This window comes from Danio aesculapii, chromosome 19, assembly GCF_903798145.1.
Source record: "Danio aesculapii chromosome 19, fDanAes4.1, whole genome shotgun sequence".
In the NCBI taxonomy this organism is placed as follows: domain Eukaryota; kingdom Metazoa; phylum Chordata; class Actinopteri; order Cypriniformes; family Danionidae; genus Danio; species Danio aesculapii.
Window position 1 is genome coordinate 43,470,838 of NC_079453.1, and position 22,427 is coordinate 43,493,264.

The following is a 22,427-nucleotide window of genomic DNA, read 5'->3' on the forward strand; positions in this document are numbered from 1 at the left end:
GTAAATTAAGGATGTTTAACTGAAGTCCAATAATGATTTGCTTTCTTTTTTATTATTGTGAGGTAGCCTTTTTTTATTTTATCGGCATATCAAATATGACGCAGAACACATGATCCCAAAATGTCTAAACAACATGATGGTTTTCTCTTCAAATTCCTTGGAGATTTCTTTTTTGCAATCTCAAAATCCCTTTACTAACCAAACAAATCGGATAAATAGGCTATTTACCGGTGCATTGCTTTGGGGTTTCTTAATTTAATAAAGACAAAATATTTGATAATCAAAGTACAACACATTATTTGGGGTTGTCCTTAATGTTTTTGGCACATCTTCGGATGTACGCGTTGAGGTCAAAATTCAAGGCACCATTCAGAGTGTTTGGGTCCATTGTCCATTTAAAACATTTAATAATTCTTCCAATGCAATAAATTACATGCACACAATTTACCATTATACACGTTCTTCTAGGACTGCCATATCGATACATTGCATATTCCTCAAAAAATTGTTAACAAACCAGTCCAATATACAACAAAATAAACAATTTTCAGTACAACGTTCCTGATCCGAGTGCCAACGAGTGTAACGTGCCGGGTGCCTGAAGGTGAGCATTCATCACCCCGGTAGAGGAATACCACGAAGAGCTGGCGCTTTCCAGAAACGTGGATGCCGCTGTGGTTTAATATTTTGCGGCTGATGGTGAGGTCTCTGAGGACCCTGTGAGTCCCAGACCGCGGGAGACTGCGGTGAGTTACACGCCATAGGGTCGCTGGAGCTGGGGCTGTGTTCTGGAGGCAATTCGCCGTTTTTCATAATCTTCTTTAGTTTTGATCTCTTGTTCTGGAACCAAATTTTCACCTGCGAAGAAAGAAGGCCTTCATGAGTTTATGTGGAAAATTCCTGACTAAAGTGTTGTCGAAAATTCTCCAAAATACTGTTGTTAAAATTATTTTAACAGCTTATATGAAAAAAATATAAATGGCTATAAAAATGTCATGCATGCAAACGACTTTTAATGTTGCAGAATATTTAACAAGTAATAAAAAAAGAGTTCTTATAATATGTTCAGTATTAAATAATAATAAAAAAAAATTGCAATAAAATATTCCATGAAACTGTGCGAACCTGTGTCTGTGTGAGTCCCAGCGATGCAGCGAGCCTCGGCTCTTTCTGGAAGCGCGAGGTATTGTGTGTTCTGAAACCTTCTCTGTAAAGCTGCGAGCTGGAAACTGGAGTAAATGGTTCGGGGTTTCCGGACTTTTTTTGGGTTTTCCCGTTGACCATCCTGACTTCGGGCTCGGCTGTTTCTTTTTCTGACGAATAAAACAGAAACTAGATAAATACTTAGAATAGAAATGCGCCTCTGTTTGTATTAATTACAGTGCTTTTAAACTAAATATCACAGTGCTTAATAATCAGTCTTGATTTTTGTCAAAACAATATTTATGAACTCATTACGCATTTAACGGGATCTGAAGTATTATATTTTGATATCCCCCATTTTATTTTTCAAAAACAGACAAAGCGTGTGTAGTGCGCAATGGAACAACCCAGTGTTTAATCTAAAGATACTTTATTATAAGAAGTAACATACGTGTTTATATAACACGTTAAATAAAAATCTTCAGCCACCACAACTACTACTACTATAATAATAATATTAATAACATGCTTAAAAATAATTTATATAACAACTAACCTTGCGGGCTCGGTTGTGATTGCACTCTGTTATATGTTCCTGCGTATTGGTGATACGCTGTGGAGTATGAGCCGTAATCAGGGTAGGATTTTGCAGAGTAATTTTCCAGAAGATCCATTGACTTCCGTGGTATTGGTACTGATAGGCATTAAGAGGTTTCCCATAGGTGCCCCGAGTTCGGTGAACAATAGCCATGATGAACTCCTCCGGCAGGGCTGTAATAGCCAGAATCCGTGGCTGTGACTCCGGTAGGGTTGGAGATTCCTGAGACGGATGATGCATCGTGGAGAGCTGAAAAGGGTTTTGAAAATCTGCAGGTTTAATACTCGGAATCCTTCTGTCGACTACTCCAGTCATAGTTTGGATAAGACGACGTAAAAAAAGGCAGTCTAACTCTATAGGGGTCCACAGAGTCTACACTAACATTGTGTGTGCAAGCGTCAAGCGGTCCTCTCTTGAAGACTGCTTTAAGCCCCGCAGCAAAGACTGGTTAAATCCTAAATTGCGCTGTTACGCACTGCAGGGAGGATCCAGTGCCATTGGCCAAGGAGCACAGACAGGCAGTTACTCCCCAACTCGTTCAACCAGTTTCAGAAGAACAAAAAACTTAATAGAGGTATTTATGGTATGTTTACAAACAAACTGAAAGGGAAATTGATTATTTTTGATAATCTATAAATCGCTCACCGGGATAAACGCGGACTGCTGTTGATATTTTCCATGTAAATCTCCCTATATACTTCTCACCAGCAGGAATGTCTGATTTCTTAAATGTGTTTGGAACACAATTCAGATGTAATTACTAAATGTTTTGTTTAGTTTATATCCTCTTAGACGGTCTGAGGATTCTGTTTTTATTGGGTTTAAATCCGCATCAGACTCTTCTTGTGTATTTGTGTTGATGCATACATTAATCTGCGTAGTTTTAAAACCGCATATTTAGTTTTGTAGTTAGACTACAATAATATGTCATTAAAACTGAATTAAATCATGTCCATTTGTTGATAATTGTTTATTGTGTCTGCATTTAAGGTTTATTTTTTGGCCACAATGCAATGATAACGTTAAATATAGCACTTTGATTATTAAATTCATATTAATGACACAGAAGCCAATGTGTACAGTGTAATTTAAAATCAATTTTGTTAATTTGTACTATTATATTGCTAAATTTGAATAGATATCAGAGTCCAGCAAGCGTTCATTCTATAAGTCAGCAATAATGGTGAAACGGTGCCACCATGTGGACAAGAGAAACACAATTAATCCTGTTGGTCAAACACATGGCTGCAATTAAGCTGTGCATTATGTCTGGCCATAAATGTTGAGAAAAATGTCAGACGTGATTTACAAAGGGCGGTGGAGAGGTGTAATTTTAGTTCCTTATACAGTCTGAACTGATCATATTTATCATATGGCCTAAAAACCCAACAAATCAGCGTGACTCTGTACAATATTGAATCATGTTTGACCAAGAATAACTGAACAAATATAGTTTAAGACAGTATGTTACAAGCAGATACAAGTTCATACCTCTAGTTTACACAATAATAATTCTGTGATTTAGCCAGTAGCAAAAGTTAACAGACTGATTAGGCTGCGTACACTGAAAAAAATATTATTCAAAGATGATCCCTTGGATTTACTCAAATTTTTTACATTAAGTGGTTGTAAACAATTTATTTGGGCTGAATTTAAACAAAAAAATTAAGTTGAACATTATTATTTCATTTAATTTTTGTTTAAATTCAACACAAATAAATAGTTTGCAACAGTTTTGCATGCAACACTTTTTTCAGTGATTTAATGCTTAAAAATACATTTAATTCATTCTCAGATGCTACAAACTCTCACATGCAGAGTCAAAGGCAACTATTTCTAAACTAAATGTGATGCTTTTTGTTATAAAAATTTAAAACAGGATTATTTAAAAACCTGAATGACAGAAAATTATTTAGATCATAGAAAAAATAGCAATTAATGAATCATGCAAACAAAAACATATCACAATGTGCAAAATACATGAATTAAAAAAAGAAATAAAGTTAAATTTAATAAGTTAAGTTAAATGAAAGATGCATAATGCAGATCCATTATTGAAATAAATCAAATCAAGAAAGAAATGTGAAAATAAATTGAAACATTTATTTACTAAAGAAAGAAAGAAAATAAATTGAAACATGCATAATCCCAACAAAAAGAAAGAAAATATGGGATTTACATATGCAAATCTCAAAATACAAGATAAACAATAAACAATAATTACACAAAAGAGACCATAAACAGCCAAAAACCACCTGAATCACAGAAACTTAATCGGATCAAAGAAAAATTTGCAATGAAATTAATCAGTGGATGCAAACAAACATGTGTGCTAAAATACATAAAATAAAAAATAATAAAGTTCAATTTAATAAGTTAAATTAAATGAAATTCAATAATGAAATGCAAAATAAAAAGAAAAATTGTTCACACTTAGCTGATGATTCATCAATAGCTTTTTGGCATGCTGTCCCAGGAGAGAGCCCCGAGCTCAAGGGATCCTCGAGCCCAGGGCTTCCTCTCGTTTGCAGAGCGAGAGGGGAGCCTGAGCTCGGTGGATCTCAGAACTCCCCGTCTGCAGTAGCTAAGGGAACATGCAGGAAAAAAGGGGGCTAGACAAATGCTTGATTGTTATGCATGATGTAAATATTTGGATGGTGGGAGGAACCCGGAGAACCCGGGGAAAACCCCCGCGGACACGGGGAGAATATACAAACTCCTCACAGAACACCTACCGACCTGGCAGGACCAGGGCTGGTAGTGTTCTTGCTGTGGGCTAACAGTGCTAACCACTGGGCCTCCGTGCCGCCCGATCTATAGTGAAGGAGGAGAATGGGGAGGAAGGGGGGTTTCTTCCAAACGAAGATAAAGTGGACTGAAAACTGTGGTTATTTATAGTAGCTTATGGCTCATATGATTGGATGATACTGATTAGCTTAATACGTGACCGGCTGTGATAAATCATAAGCACGTGATCCTCTCGAAATTAGTTTATGAATAAACCCCACTTATTAAAAATAGTAAATAAATTGAAACATGCATAATCCTAACAAAAAGAAATAAAACATGGGATTTACATATGCAAATCTCCTCAAAATACAAGAACAACAATAAATAACAATTAACAATCATTACGTAAACAAAAAGAGACCATAAACAGCCAAAACCACCGGAATCACAAAAACTTATTGAGATCACAGAAAAAATAGCAATCAAATGAATTAGTGGATGCAAACAAAAAAAAGAAAATGAATTGAAGCATGCATAATCCTAACAAAAGAAATAATGGGATTTACACATGCAAATTTCCTCAAATAAGAACAACAACAATAAATAATACTAATGAATAATCATTACATAATCAAAAGAGACCATAAACACCCAAATAGAAATATTTTGCTGTTTGTTCAAACTATTTGAAATGAGCTGAAACAACAGAATTATTGAGTTTTATTTTGGGACAATCTAATGTTTTATGTTCAATCCACTTACATTTTTAAAAACTAATCATGTAACTTAACTCCTCCTTGTTGTCCCAACACAAATTGATTGTGTGGAACCCAACATTTTTACAGTATAAACATATATGTATACACGTACATATTTTTTCACCATATATTTATAGCTAGCAGCTAGCTCTCCGCAACTTTCATCGTCTCCCACTGAAGCTAAGAAGGGCTGCGCCCGGTCAGTACCTGGATGGGAGACCACATGGGAAAGTGAGGTCAGCAGGGACGCTCAACCTGTAGTCTGTGTGGATGCTAACTCCCCAGTATATTGATGGGGACTCAATACTGCTCAGTGAGATCCTGGTTGTTAAAAATCACAGGATGTCCTTCAAAAAAGAGTAAGGCTTCTTTTGCCCACTGGCCTCTATCCATCATGGCCTCCTAACCATCCCTATATGATAATTGGCTTCATGTCTCCTCTCCACCAATCAGCTGGTGTGCGGTGTGCTGGTGCAATATGGCTGCCGTCGCATCATCCAGATGGATGATGGTGGTGGTGGATGAAGAGATTTGTAAAGCACTTTGAGTGTCATGGAAAGCGATATATAAATGTGAGGAATTATTATTAATTTTCTTTTCAACACTCATTCACACTCAAACACTTCGGCCAATTTAGCTTACCCACTTCACCTATAGTGCATGTCTTTGGACTGTGGGGGAAACCGGAGCACCCAGAGGAAACCCACGCAAACACGGGGAGAACATGCAGACGAGGCTCAACCCAGACGAGGCTCGAACCAACGACCTTCTTAAAGTGAGGCGATTGTGCTACCCATTGCGCTTTAGGACTAATTATTATTATTATTATTATTATTATTATTATTATTATTATTATTATTATTATAAAATGCTTAACAAGTAATAACAATTAATTTGACGAATGGATCAGTGAGCATATGGGGAAAATAAGTGTTGTACCTCACTGAAAAAATGAGTTATTGAATTTACTACATTTTTTAACATAACTAGCTGCGAACAATTTATATGGGCCAAATTTAGACAAACAAATTCGAACATTACACAATTTAATTTGTTTGTTTAAATCCAGCCAATAAATAAAAGCAAATCCAGTGAATAATTTTCAGTGCTACCAGACGATGAATAAATAAATAAATAAATACACAATAGATGAATAAATACATAAATAAATAAACGTGTTGTGGTACACAAACAAACAAAAATAGCTCAAATTAAAATATATTTAAAGGACAAAAATATAGCAAAACCTTTTAAATCGATTTATCATTTTTAAAAATCTCTCCAAACAAACCCGGAAATGACGTAACGTGACGTGCCTTATTTAGGCATTATTAATGTAAATAACGAACGTTTGCTAAGTACACAACGCAAACTCGAACTAAATAGTTGAAGTAAAACTAAATGCGACGCTCAGACAATTGTTGTTTTGGTGCTTTTGTGTAGTTTTGGAGAGTCTGGTAAAACAGGCGCTCGAGCGGTGACGGGGGGAAGGGACGGACGGACGGGCCACTCGGAGCTCTCGTGCTCCAGCAACTCTGCGCGCTCACTTTAATCTTACTTTTCTCCTCCTTATCGATGCTGTTTTAAAGGAAAACCCAGCTTTCCCGTTACCGCATGTGTTACGTGGCACCAGAAGACCCAAAAGTGTCGGCCAGGGATTGAATTTTGCTGCAGAAAGCGATTAAAATGTATCCCATTGGAGCAGCTGGTGGTAAGTGTTATTATGATCAGCGAGCATGCTAGCGACGAAATGCTAACCGAATACGTGTGGTGTTTTTCGGTTGAAATAAATGCTGTGGCTTAACCGTCTTCAATTACAGGTGGAATTAAAGATCAAAGTATGTTGAAGCTTAACGTACCGAAATCTTGATTTCCGTTTTTGTCAGTGGTTTGTTTTGTAGGCCCATTGTTATTGTTAGCCTGCTAGCTAAGCTTGTTGACCTGCTGGCTTTTCAATTTACTGCAGCTGGTTAAACTCTTATGTACATTGGTCTTTAAATGTTAACGTGGCGAACTTTCCTAATGTTTCAGGTGTTTAAATATGTTTGTATTTCAGTGTTTATAGGATATTTGTTTTGAAGTTAATTTTAGAGACCTTTTACGTTTGTAGTTGGTAACCTGTTTGGTCTTCTCTAGCTAGACAGGTACTGAAAGTTACTACAGTTCTTGTTAAAACATAAGTTTATAATTACATAATTATAATTACATTTTTGCGGTCATTTTGGTATATTTTCTGTCAAAGTATTCAGCTAACTTTTAGCGAAGATAACTAGCTATATTGGATATGCAAATCAGTTAATACAGGCTGTTTTACTATACAAGTTTTATTACATATATCAGTAAGTCGTATCGAGAGTCATATCTCAAATTTTAAGAAATATGCAGTAACATTATAGGACATCGTGTTCCAAGTCTTAAACTTAGTTGTTAATACTTTACAGTAAGGTGCCATTTGGTTTACTGCATTCATTAACATGCGTTGCTTAAGTCAAGACGTGTCTTTTAGTTATTTGCCTAAAGTTTAATTTACAAAAGTATTTTTATATGCGTAGAACTAAGAAATATTAATTGCAAGTGAAATGTCTGCTTAAATTTTTCAGATAACTTTTGTAAAAATAAAATCCCAGCATAACAAACAGGCTATAATGTTGAAAATATAAAGCAACACACTTACTCTAAACTATGCTACTTAAATATACAATCATTAATGAAAATACTAAATATTTAAAAAAAAATAATGATTAAACAGCTTTTGCTGACAAATAAGACCTGCCTCTATGAAGAAAAGTGACTGTGTAAGTATTAAAAAGGACAATTAAATAGTCATTTGTTATTTTATAATTAGTGATTTTATACGTCATCACATCATGATTATTGTGAATTTGCCTGACAAGATATTCTAGTATAAGAATGATTGCACCAAATACTGTATTAGCTAATGCATTATCAAATTTTTCTATATTTTACAGTGTTGCCTCTTAGACTCCATAAAATATTGTGTTTGTTGTATATGCTTTATACCCTTGTTGATTAGTGTAAAGCAGGGGTCAGGAACCTTTTTTCAGCAAAGAGCCATTTCTGTTTTTTTTTTATCAAATGTATTTTTTTAAAGAGCCATTGAGTGTGTGTGTATATAACAAAACCTTTATTTATTTATGAACAAAACCTTTATTATGTTCATGCGTAATTTAAAAATGAACATATTTTTGCCATCACCACTCATGAATGTTGTTTGAATTTATGTGCGTGAGGTTACCATAGAAATGCAAGTTGCTTGCCCTTTGTCGTGATTCAAGTTAAACCACAGCATCACATATATTGAAAAGTCCTGTAAACTGAGTTCTTATTCATTTTGCTGTGGAAAATACAATAAAAAGGAATTGTAATTGTATTTTCAATAGGAAACTAATATTTAGTGACCGTTATAATTTATTTAACGTTAAAATATTATTGAAGAGAGACAGCTGGAGAGCCACATATTTTTGGTCAAAGAGCCACATGTGGCTCCCGAGCCATAGGTTCCCTACCTCTGGTGTAAAGCATCTGAAATTGGGCTGAACAATATATAGTTTGAGCATCAATATCACAATGCAAGTATCCACAAGTCACATCACAGGATTTGATTATTTATTAAAGATTAAAGGAAAAAGATATTGTGTAAAATATATTTATACAAGGAAAGCCATGTTATTTTATGTTTGATTCTTCAATTTCTATATTTCAATACCGTTAGACTTCCCAGAAACTAATAAAGCACTATATGTTCAATAGAAAAAGGCATGATGTTATATTCATATCGCAATATATTGCAGCAAAACACAATATCGCAATAATTTTTCCAATATCTTGCAGCCCTAGTATATGTCGTTGTTCTGCTGCGAGGTCGCAGAAATAGAAACAGTTTCTAAAATAGAAATTGAATGCGTCACCTTCGCAGATGGTAAGGACAAAAACCCCTTTGAACGTGGATAAGATGCCTTGTATTGCGTGTTGCAACACTTGTCGTCAGCACACACGATGTCAGTGTGCTGTGATTGGTCAGGTGGCCCTGTGTGCTGTGATTGGCACGGTGAGTGTCCTAACAGCACTACATGCGACTCGACAAGCAATTTGGCTAATTCTCACCAATCACGACGCAACATGACTTTTAAAAACCAGACACTTCACTCCTAACGAAATGGTAAAGACTTTTAAAATAATTAATACCTACTAAACCCCTTTAACATTTATGAATAGGCTACTCGGTGGCTGATGTTGTTGGTTTGCTCTGCTGAGTCACAGTTCTGACTGTCATTTTCAAACAGTTAGCTAGTTATTTTATTTTTAAGATCTGAGGTAAACTATATGCTTCTGCTTTCAGTAATATGGCAATAAATAAAACATAATATGGTATTTCTAATCTGTACCTGAGGTAATCAATGTCTCAGTAGTATACGTTTATGTTTTGCCGTGACGTCGCAGAAATAGAAACGGTTTCTAAAATAGAAAGTTCATGTGTCACCATCAGATGGTTAGGGCAAAACTCCTTTTACGATGCCTTGTATTGCATGTCGAAGCACCGCATTGTGTGTTATTAGCACACATGGTGTCAGTGTGCTGTGATTGGTCAGGATGCCCTGTGTGCTGTGATTGGTTAGGTGACCCTGTGAGCTCTGACTGATCAGGTGGCCCTGTGAGCTCTGACTGGTCAGGTGGCTGGCATGGTGTCCTAACAGCACAAGCAATTTGTCTGTTTTGCAACCAAACGCTACGCGACATGACAGAATTTTTTAAATACCAGACACTGCACTCCCAACGAAATGATAAAGACTTTTAAAGTAATTAATACCTACTAAACCTCTTTAACATTTATGAATGGGCTACTCATTGACTGATGTTAATGGTTTGCTGCTCTGAGTCGCAGCAGTTTCAAACAGTTTGCTAGAGTTTTTTAATTTTTTAAGATCGGAGATAAAGTATTTGCTGCTGCTTTCAGTAGTATGGCAATAAATGTCATGTGAAATCCGAGGTAAACTTACATTAGTGGTATTTAACACTAAATAAAGCCACATAATCTGTACCTGAGGTGATCATTGTCTTAGTAGGTTTCTGAATTGTTAATTTTAAAACTGAAGTTAAATGAAACTGTTGCTTGTGTGTGAGAGAGTTTGGCAGGTTGTTAAGTGCTTGTGTGGTGTTGTGATAAGGAGGCAAAAGTTCTGTTGCCCAGTGGGATGGGTTCACGTCCTATTATCTTCCTGCCGTGTTGTGTTTAAGGGTTGATAAGATTGGGTGAGACAGTTCAGGAAATCTATCAGTAAATGACTTCCGATACTCACAGCCTTCTCAATGGTTTCAAAGTTTTATTAACTTATTTTTTCATAATTATTTGATATTAACAAAAATATATTCATTTTACGTTTATTTGCAGGTTAAATAAGCGTTTCTGCACAATCACTCATGTTTATGTTTGTTGAAATAAACCTGTTATGTCTTTTCTAGCTACTGAGCTGTTTCAGGGACGACCGTCTTCAGGGTCAGATGTTTCTGGTAAGCAGCCCAGACTGAACTGTCCTGTTGAAAGCTAAGATTAATATGTTGTTTTTACCAAGTTGCCTTGACATATTTATTGAAAACTTTGAAATAACAATTGATTTGAAGCCTATTTTATTACTTGAGCTTTGTTTTAATTCAATGATTCTGTAAAGACTTGTGTTCCTTGGTTTATTGCATAATGACATAAGCAAAGGTGCTATTGTATTGAGCATCAGGCAAGCATGGAGTCAACAGCTGATATTCAGCACAACAAAGCAACTGTAATACAATAAAGTTCAATAAACAATAGCAAATGACTTGCATTTCAAATTCAAACTGAATTTAGCCGCTCAGTTTGGATATACAATGTTAAGATGTTATGTAAGCTTGGGTGCTTGCGTTAAATGTCACAGCAGAGCTCTAATAGTCTTACTGAAATGTTTGTGTGGGGCCTAATTAACGGGATTAAGTTGCTCCACTGAACTAAAAATGGATATTACTACCTTTTTTAGTTGCATACAGTTGCAGCTGACTGTATGACCCTGTTTAGACCTGGTTTATGATGTATCTTGCTTCGATATGATCACAAGTTGACAAGGAGTCACATTCTTGTTGACACCTGCTTGGTTTCATCATGCCTTTGTGCACTTCAAAAACAGCCATTTTTATTTAGTATTGTTGCGAAAAAGCTCACGTAATTTACATACAAATTTTGAATAGAGAGACAGTGTAAGCGGTATGCAGAGCAGCTTTACTTTCTGCAGTGACGTCAACAAATTACATTAACACAAACCTACATGTGTTTAGAAATAAAGAGAACATTATGTATTCTACATTTGGCCTTCAAAACAGGATGTTGATTTCAGGCAGTAAAGATTGAATCCTGTCTGTTTTATCCGCTTCAACAACTTGTCATGTAATGTTGATAAATTAGGTCAGTAGGCATATTGTAGGTTGAGTAGATCTGGACGTTTAAAAGTATTCTAGAATGTGTTATTTACTACTTGTGGATAGGCATGGGACGATAACTGTTTTCAAGGTATATTGGGGTTTGGAAAAGTCAAGGCTTTAAAACCGCCCAAATTTTCTGTAATACCGTTCCTAAGGTATGTGTAAATTTTATTTATTTAAAATATATATATTTTTTTAGGTTTTTTTAGGACAACAGTATCTCTAGCAGAAAAATATATATATAATTTATTTATTTTTTTTTTTTGACTTAAGGTAAGATCATTGTAATAATAGTTTATATAACAAAAGTTTTGTCAGGCATATTTGTTTGGTGACATATTCAAATACTTCATTTAAGGATCAAACCCAAAATACTAATTAATAAAACCCAATAAAGTAATTTATTGTCATTTTAAGTCTTTATACTTGCTACTGTCCTTAAAAACACTATCTTTTACCCATTTGTCAGCATAGTTTATTCATTCAGTCATTTTCTTCATCTTCATCTTAATCCCTTGTTATCAGGGGTTACTACTGTGGAATGAACCGACAACTATTCCAGCAAATGTTTTACACAGCGAATGCCCTTCCAGCCACAAGCTAGTACTGGGAAACCAACGCAATCTCATGGCAATTCGTAACTTTTTGATTTGGTGGCAAATTTTTATGAATTTGTACGATCTAATTAGTATAATTTAGTACAATTTGCTCATCACCCAATGACGGTTGGTTTAGGGGTGGGGTTGGGAGCCACGCCTCCTTTTTAAAATCGTATATTGGTACGGCTGAACTTGTATGAATTAACCACTAAAACTGACAAAACATAAAATACTTATGTTTTCTCGTGAGATCAGGCTGGGGAAACACCATACACTCTTACACAATACTCTGTCTTTTGACTGTGGGGGAAACCGGAGCACCCGGAGGAAACCCACGCGAACACGGGGAGAACATGCAAAGTTGCACAGAACATGCACAGAAATGCCAACTTGGCCAACTGGGACTCGAACCGGTGACCTTCTTTCTGTGAGGTGACAGTGCTAACCACTGAGGCACCGTGCCACCCGTCAAAGTTAATATTAATTAAAAAAATAATACAATTTACAATGTTCCCTGATCAGAATGCGTATGCTGTTTTACTGGTATATAAATAATATACCTGTTACACCAAATGATTTTTGGTACATTTTTTTCACCAATGTTTTGACATTTTATTTTCACAAAAGTTATCTGAGACATTAGACACAAACAAAACTGTTATTTTCATCGTTATTTAAAGGCCAGTGACTATAACAAAGCAAACCATATTAATGGACGCCTTCTTTTTGTAGTTGCAAGACAGACTGACTAGAGTCTGTATGGTCTTAATACAAGCCTAGTGTTACTTAATGACAGTTTCTGATGATCTATAATTGCAGTATCACATAAATGGAAGTAGAAAATTGGTGGTGTGTCTGTTCTTGCTATTGTACAATTCATTACGGTAATTGGTTTGATGTCCAACAGCCTGATTTGCGAATTAGAGCAAAACACCTGGGCTCGGGCTCCGAAATCTAACAGGACACTTATAGGTCTTTATTTTGTTGGTGGAGGAAATGAATCCCTCCAGTCTTTTGTTGATTCGTATCAAAAGCGAAACAGGCCAAGCTCGCAAAAGCGTTTATCCTGCACAGAAGGGCTGTAAATGTTTATTTAAAATGCCCAAGCTGAAAAATCGCAAAGGAGCACCAGTTTGTTTTGGCGTGTGTGGTTTGTTCCATTCTCCTGTGGCTGCAGACTACTGGTCTACTGCCGGTCCTTTATTGACTGAATCTCTCACTGTGAGGAGGGGGAAAAAACGACTTTGTATTATACCGTATGGAGGGGGGAAAAAAATGTTGGCAGCGGTTTTTATACAGCACACTTTCTAAAAAGAGAGACGGTCCTGACCACAAGTCAAAACCATACTTTATTTAAACTGGCGCTCACCCATTATTTGTTCATAGGGCTTTCTGTCTCACAGAAATAATGTTCCAGCGCTTTCGGTTTTTGGGGGAGGGGCATGAGGACTTGGATAAACTGTTGCCAGGTGTTGTTGCCATGACATTCCATTATGACATTCCATGTTGCTTTGATCAATCAGAGGTGTGAATATTCAAATAAGCTTGATGATGTCTTCTTTGTACTACTTTTCAGATCCATCAGCAGTACTGTACAGTAAGGTCTCGTTAATTAATTCAAGCAATACATTGTAACACAGATCTTTGTGTATGTTAGTTAATCACAAAAATACAACTGATCAGTTTTAGTTTATCTCAAATACATAAATGGATATTGTCAGATACAACCTTTGATTTTAATAATGTGCTAATACATTTTTAATTAAATAAATATTTCGCCCCATAATGAGAATGTACACCCTGAGGTTCCAGATCTTTACCGAAATACTATTGAAATCAGCTGCTGCTGCTTTGCAACATTGGCCTACATTTGTGTTCGACAGAGTGGAATTAAAAGTGGAGAATAAGCAAATCATGACATAGTTTTCATGCCTTCATCTCTTTAACATTAAGATGAATTGATATTGTTTATTTTTACTTCAAGTAGTCAACAAATAGAAACTTATTTAACAAGTTTATTCACAGAATAAGTGTGCAGTTTTATTTGTGTGTCAAAAACAAGGTTTCTGTACATTAGAATGTGCCTGGTTCAGGTTTATTTTGTTTTCTGAACAAACAATCATTGTCATTCATTTTCCATTTTGACCATGAGCTACAGAGGACAGAAAAACAAGAATCATTCATTAAAAGACTCAGTTTAAAGATAAAAAAGAAGACATTAATTGTCCATTTAAGTCTTTATACACATTTCAAATACATAAAAACTCTTGATACAAATAAAAAATTAAACCACTAGATAAAATCACTTTTTAATCGCATTAATGTGACCTTTATTATTTTAAATACTCCAAAAACAAAATGTCAGAATAAGTATTATTTGCTTATTTGAATGTTTATTTTTATTTTTCCGGGGCGCCACAGCGGAATGACCCACCAACTTATCCAGCATGTTTTACACAGCGGATGTCCTTCCAGCTGCAACCCAGTACTGGGAAACATACATACACACTCATTCACATTCACACACACACACACTACGGCCAATTTAGTTTATTCAATTCACCCATGTCTTTGGTCTGTGGGGGAAACCGGAGCACCCAGAGGAAACCCACGGCAACACCGGGAGAACATGCTAACTCCACACAGAGGTGTCACCTAGTCCAGCCGGGACTTGAACCAGCGACCTTCTTGCTCTGAGGCGACAGTGCTAACCACTGAGCCACCTGTTTATTTTCACAAAAGTTGCATTTACACATAAACTTGAATTTAATACACTTTGCTTTGTAAATAAGCAAACCATGACATAATTTTCATGTCTTTCATCTCTTTAACATTAAGATGAATTAATATTGTTTATTTTTACTTCAAGTAGTCAACAAATAGAAACTTATTTAACAAGTTTATTCACAGAATAAGTGTACATTTTAATTCATGTGTCAAAAACAAGGTTTCTGTACATTAGAATGGGCCTGGTTCAGGTTTATTTTGTTTTCTGAGCAAAAAATGATCAATGTCATTAATTTTGACCTTTAGATACAAAAGAACAAGATGCATTCATTAAAAGACTCAATCTAAGCCAAAAAATCAAACACCAATTGTCCGTTTAAGCTTTTTATAAAGATTTTAAATAAATACGTTGCCAGATTGTCACCATTCAAACTTCTTGATACAAATAAAAAGTTAACCTCTGGATAAAAATACATTTTTAATCACTTTAATATTACCTTTAATTACTTTAAATTTTCCAAAAAGAAAATGTCGGAAAAGTATTTATATATTTATTTTACTATTTATTTTTACAAAAGTTGAATTTACACACACTCTTAAATTGAATATGATTTGCTTTTGAAATTAAAATGGTTTATTTCTGATTCCCTCCAAAATGGTGCATCACATCTTCCACCCTAATACTTGAGAGATGACAGAATTCAGAGTTTACATTTTTAATCACTTTAATATTACCTTTAATTATTTTAAATATTCCAAAAAGAAAATGTTGGAAAAGTATTAAATGCTTATTTTACTTTTTATTTTAACAAAAGTTTGGTTTACACACACTCTTAAACTGAATATGCTTTGCTTCTGAAAATAAAATGGTTTAATTCTGATTCCCACCAAAATGGCGCATCACATCTTCCACCCTAATACTTGAGAAATGACAGAATTCAGAGTTTAAGAGATCAAATATTTAATTCAGCAGTTAAAAAACAAAGCGCAAGTGAGATTCTTCTGCTCCCACATTAGCAGCATCATAGAGAAGCTGGCAACAGTTGCCATTAGTAACACCAGTGAACTCCACCCCTTTTCGCTTCTCGTGCAGAGAGACGACAAGTCCATCACGTAATGCTGTTTGTTAAAGCTCTCCAACTCGGAGCGCTGGCCCGAACGACCCTCTCCTGACAGCTTCCTCATTACCTTTTAATGTATTCATGCATATTCCTCCTCGCTGGTAAGGCCGTCTTGTGTAATGAGAGGAAACAGCGAGCCGCTCCGTGCTTGGGATCACGCAATCCTCCCTTCATTTCGATTAACAAAACAAGTTGCGGATGGCAGGATCTCCAGGGTATCGCCAGCTGAATTTCCTGCAATATGACAGAGAGAATATTGGCGCGTCAGTGGGACACCTCAGCGACTCTGGGAGACGCTATCATTATGTGTGTTGGCAATCACCAGAGCTGAATTTTGTGGCGGAAAATGAGGGAGGCCATGTCAGCCTCGCTAGCGTGTTGTGAGTGGCCTGAAATGCATCCGCTATGAGAGTGGCATTCTGTTTACCGCAGCAGGGGGCAAACATGAGAGCCCGGGCATCGACGGTGAAATGAACAAAATACATACATTACAACTTGCAGCGCTCTTCCTTCTGGAAACATAAAAGAAGCTGATTTCAATATAAATAGAGCGGAGAGCGTGTCTTTACATCTACTTTGATTGTCACTTTTCAAGCCGTAAAATACCCAGAGGCCTTTCCGTGGCCTCGCTCGCATGTCAATGCTAATTTTCCCCCGTGTTGCCAAGGGAAACACATTGGGGAGCCTTGGATTTTTTTGTTCTTCCTCCTCCGGTCATCGAGCCGGCGTCTTTTCTCTTCAGACAGCTCTCCCGAAATATCTCTCCATGTTGGACAATCAAAAACAGGAGAACATCTCGAATCAGCTTCTCGGAATCAACAATGATGTACAGTATTCATTTTGGCTGATAAAAAGCATCCCGCTGTGTCTTTCTAGAGAGGTAATTTCTCAGAGTGCCCGCATTGTGAGCGAGAGCCCATTGTGATACTTACACAAATTCGAGCGAATCAGTCTCACAGTTTTGATAGAAGTGACATCGGTCCGTTTAGGAACTCAGGAGGGCGTAATCTGAAAAAGGCTAATTCAATACAAGTTGCCAGACAGCCACTTTGGGGTACGAGATATTTGGAGCTGCTGTCAGATGCATACAGCTGTTTGCTAGTCTGTAAATGACCCGTCTCAGTCTCTCTGGCCTGTCTCTGACTGACACATTGTGCTGGATAACTGCCGGTGCCGCATCTCGTCCAGCATGTGGTTACGTCCTCAGCTACTGCACTCACCTATTCAGAGGTTACTACGGGTCAGGATTTCAATGCCGTAGCTTCGCACGTTCTGCTATTGTTTGCTGTCTTTCAAAAGATGTAGGTTTAGGTCTGGAAATGTGGCTTTTAGAGTTTCAGCAATGCTGGTTTCTGTTCTAAACATTTACTGCAAGTATTGTATGTAAATATCATCGTGATGGGAAACTTGGAGATTTGTGTGCGCAGCTGCACAATGCAAATGGATATAATTATATCTTTGAATTGTAGAGATAGCAGAGCTGATGAGAAAAGCAGTGGGGGTCCAAAACTCTGAGAACAACAGGGGAAATTTCTTTAATGCTACATTTTTAATTGCTTATTATATTGTCTGCATAAAAGAAATTGTGTCTTTTGTGAAAAGTGAGATGGAAATCTTAAATATAGATCTGTTTTTATAAGGTTTATCTTTTTTAAATACCAAACTTTTAAGATTGAACCATAAATAATAATAACATGAATTAGTTACATTAATAAATGAATAAAACATTAATTATGTTTAATTTGTCGGATTTAAGGAGCTCACTTTAGATATGATTTTCATTCTATTTAATTGATTTTTAAAACGTAGACTTGAATGCGTAATGGAAATGTTATCTTTTATATAATGTAATGGTGTAATTAGTACATTTTTACGTCTTACCTTTTTCTTCATCTTAAATTTTCAGTTTAAAAGCAATGAATCACAAAGGCTCGATCCCAATTCTACTCCTTAGCCTTTCCCCTTACCCATACCCCTCGTTTTGCACATTCACGTGAAGGGGTAGGGGTGTCCCAATTCTCTTTAGCTTGAAATCGTAGGATATCCTTGAAACAGAGATTTTTCAGGACCACACTCGAAACCAAGGGGTATGAAAGTTTTACCAGAATACACCAGCCACAATGGCAGTATAGCTGCACACGGAGGTCAGATGCGCAAATTTGTATTTTCTTAATTATTATAATGAATTTTTACAGCAAACAAGCATGTTTTAATACATTCATAATGCCGTTTTTGTTTTACCGTAGAGCTTAAAAAATCATCCATAATAATAACTCATGTATAGCAGTCCCACAACATACTTTCACATCTGACACTCAGTGACACTTGAATACTCTGTCAGAGAAGTCTAGTGACTGGGAATTTCCTTTTTACAGTGTCTGCCTGTCTGGTATAATGTTAATGTTGTTTTCTTGCGTTTACATAGATGAATATGACCACAGTGTAAATACACAGTACGGTTACGAGCTTATTGCCACATTATATCAGTATGATAACATAATATATGCCTTCAGGGATTTTTCCTGAAGATAAATACCAAAAAAATAATGCGACTGGAATAACACAGCAATAATGCAGCAGTCGCAATCGTCGTTCTCATACGAAGCAAGAGATCGCGATGATATATAATGATGTGTGCTGGTGCGGTAGTGCTGTCCCAAGTCTTAGGGTTACATTTTTAAGCCCTTCCCTTTTCACGCTCTTTTTCAAGGGCCTAAGTCAATCAATCAATACATAAATGAGAAAAGACCCACACTTTGTATAAGATGTCATTTATATTATTTAAAAAAACAATTGTGTATTTATAAATTTTACCTTTTTTTTTGAAAATCCTAAACTCTAAGAGCCATATATATATATATAAATACAAATAAATAATGGCTATTTTTAAGAAAAATAAAGATTCTACATCATTTAAAACATGCAGCTTATCGAATGCAAGCAAAGTAAATAAGGTGGCTGAACAGAGAGGGCAGAGCGAGCAAGGAAAGACCAAAATGACAGGGAGTTTAGTGCCGAATCCTTTTAGTCGACCACTGACACATGAATGAGGGGAGAGTGAGAGAAAGAGAGAAAAAAGTAGACAGCCAATTTGGGAGTAATGCAACTAAAAACAGACAAGTGTAATTTCATCCATCTGGACAGATGTGTAAAAGCGCTCCTCAGAACATTCCCCATGATTCCCCCTGATTGATCTTCCCCCGGACTGAAACACCTATTATTAGCCACGAGCCTAATAGCCCAGGATGGCTTGCTGCTCTCCAGAGGCCAATTCTCTGGTCATATCTCACTCACTGCAGCTGGAGAAACCCAACAGAGAGAGAGAGAGAGAGATGGACGACAGGATGTGTGGATGAAGTCCTTCATATTCAGTCAATAGAATTCTACAGCAGACGTGTCGAGAAAAACAATAACATTCAGGCAGGTTTCTATTGTTATAGAGCATTCGTACTCCCACCTGATTATATGCAGTGTGGAGATGCATATGTGAGATGTAGAAACAAAACCAAAGAACTGCTTGTGCACAATGCAATCATTCAAGCTAAAAATTCAAATGGCTTCATTATTTTCTGACTATCAGAGATGAACATAAAACAGGGCTCAACAATAAGGATGGCCCGGGGCCAGTGTGAGAGACACTTGGGACAGTAGACGGGATCATTACTGGCCCGATTGGGTTCACCTTTTGTTAAATAATTTCGAACTGCAATAAATACCTTCACATTTTCCATACTGCTCTTTTTGTTTTGTTAACACAGAATTTTGCTCATTATACATTTATTAACATTTAATAAATATTATTGAAATAATTATTAACATTTAAATAATTATAGACATTATTTTTTGACACATTATTTAAAATATGTGGCTAAAAAATAGCTATTAAATTTTTTTTTTCTTTGGTGGGGCCAGTGGAAATTTTGCCAGGGCTAATAAAAATCTGAACCATTGGCCTGATCGGACCAGTAGAAAAAATCCTTAGCGTTGAACCCTGTAAAAGATTATTTTTAGCTAAAACTGCCGTCTTTGGTGATTTATATAATGTAAGTCAATGGCTGCCAGCAATTACGTACACGGTAAAAAGTGATTACTTCAAAAAATGTGACAATAATAATAATACATTTTATTTATATAGCGCCTTTCCAGAGCATAAGGACACTTTACAAAGAATGGGACAAAAAGAGATAGTACAAGCAGATAAATGTAGAGACAGCATTAGGTACACAAACATACAGGAAGTGAAATATAACAAACTGGAAATACAAAAACAAGACATTAGAGACAAAGTGCAGGTGGATCAAATAAAGTGGTCAGTTTGTCAGATCAGAAGTGAGTTTTAAGTAAAGATTTGAATTCTGAGATATTATTAACAGAACGGAGTGAGCGTGGTAAAGAGTTCCAGAGTTTGGGTGCAATAACACTAAATGATCTGCCCCCCATTGAAAAGAGGCGGTATCGAGGGACAGCGAGAAGGCCAGAGTCAGCGGAACGTAATGAGCGAGTAGGGGTGTAGGGGACAAGCATGTTGCAAAGATAAGAGGGAGCTAGGCCATTTAAGGATCTAAATGCAAGGAGGAGAATTTTGAATTTAATGCGGTATGCAACTGGGAGCCAATGGAGGTCGTACAAGATTATTTTTTTAAAAAGTTGCTTTTGCTTAAAAATACAAGTAATTTGAACTTTAATTTTTTTAATTTGCACATAGTTCATCTACTTAGTAATTTTAAGGCAATGGGTTTACTCGATTCTTCAGAGTAAAGTGAACTAATCACTTTTAGGTAGGGCTGGGCGATTTGGCCTAAAATCTAAATCTCAATTAATTGAACATTTTAACTCCATTGCAATTAATGAACAATTATTTTTATTTTTGTGTTTTTGCCCTCATATTCACCGACAAGTTTTGTACAGTAAAACATGCTCACATATTACAAGTAAGAGATTTTTGAATGTAGGGTGCATTGCTTTAGTTTAAATCATTTAAGTAAAACACACTATCTATCTATGATTATTTATTGAACCTCAACGCTGAACAACTGATTTGAACTGATTTGAACAACAAATTTAAACCAAGCGGCAACCTCCCGCTCTCCCTCGGGAAGCCAATACGGAAGTAACTGAAAACTGCAATTCATCGAAATTCCGCTAGTCCTGGCTCCATATAGAGCAAATTGCAATTGAGCCCACTGTTAGAATGGCCAACTTTACAACAGAAAAAAGGTGTTTACAGCTGGTACAAAGAACGATTTGGTTCATATAGCTATTATTACCCTCCATGACAACTGTGGGGGGGTGAATTTTTTAATAACTCATCCATTTCCTTTATATTAGGTTACATTAAGTTTGCATAATTAAGGGCGTGGCCACTTGAATGACAGCTAGGTCTCGCTGGTCGCCGTCACTTCACCTCAGCTGATTAGCTGCTGATGTCGGCATATTCATTGTATTTTTGTGTTGTTTAATGTTTCTTTACACAGTCAGTTGCCTTTTGGGATTATTTCCTACAATTATCAGATGATAGGTCATGCTGTGTGCACATAATTGTGCTCACAAACCGTTCAAGTTGCCTCCATTTCACAGGTGAGTAAAGTTATATACTTATATACCATCTCTATAAATGTATTTGCTTTATTTAAGATCATTCATCATTTATAATGTGCTTTAGAGCTGCAATGCACCCCAGAATGCACTTCTTCCTGATGGTCACGTGACCTTCACACGTTTTAAATGGAAAAGTATTTAAACATTACAGCATTCATACAACGATTTATTGTTTTCGCCTTTGCAAAATATATGCTTTTCATAAAAAACATTACAAATATACGTTGCACAATATACCTAAAACAGATTTTAATATGAATTTAAGCAAGCAAACACCCTTAATGTGTTTATTCCTTTATTAAGATGTCCATGCTAATGTTTATATTCACCGTTTCAGTTAAGGAAACTCCTGAGGTAAATAAGTGATATCTCTGAACTTTAATAATAAATTTAAATAAAATGCTGCACTTCACACCTGCAGTCGCAATGACTTCTGGGACTTCGGTGGATATGCGGCCAGAAGTGCGATATGCACATTAATAAAGCAGCTTTTATTTATGACACTCTATAACAATAATGAATATTTTACAGTACTGTGACGGTTGGGTTTAGGGTTGGGGTGGGAGTAGACGTTAAAAAACACTATTATTGGGTAATTTAATCGATAACATAAATAATACTCGGTACAACAACTGTTTTTCCGTTACTTTGACGGTTGGGTTTAGGGCTGGGGTGGGGGTAGACGTTA

General features: G+C 36.2%; 1 pseudogene; it reads right to left on the reverse strand.

The window, feature by feature from the left end:
* Window positions 1-520: 520 nt before the first annotated feature.
* On the reverse strand, window positions 521-2,139 carry LOC130246962 (homeobox protein Dlx5a-like; annotated as a pseudogene).
* Window positions 2,140-22,427: the final 20,288 nt, after the last annotated feature.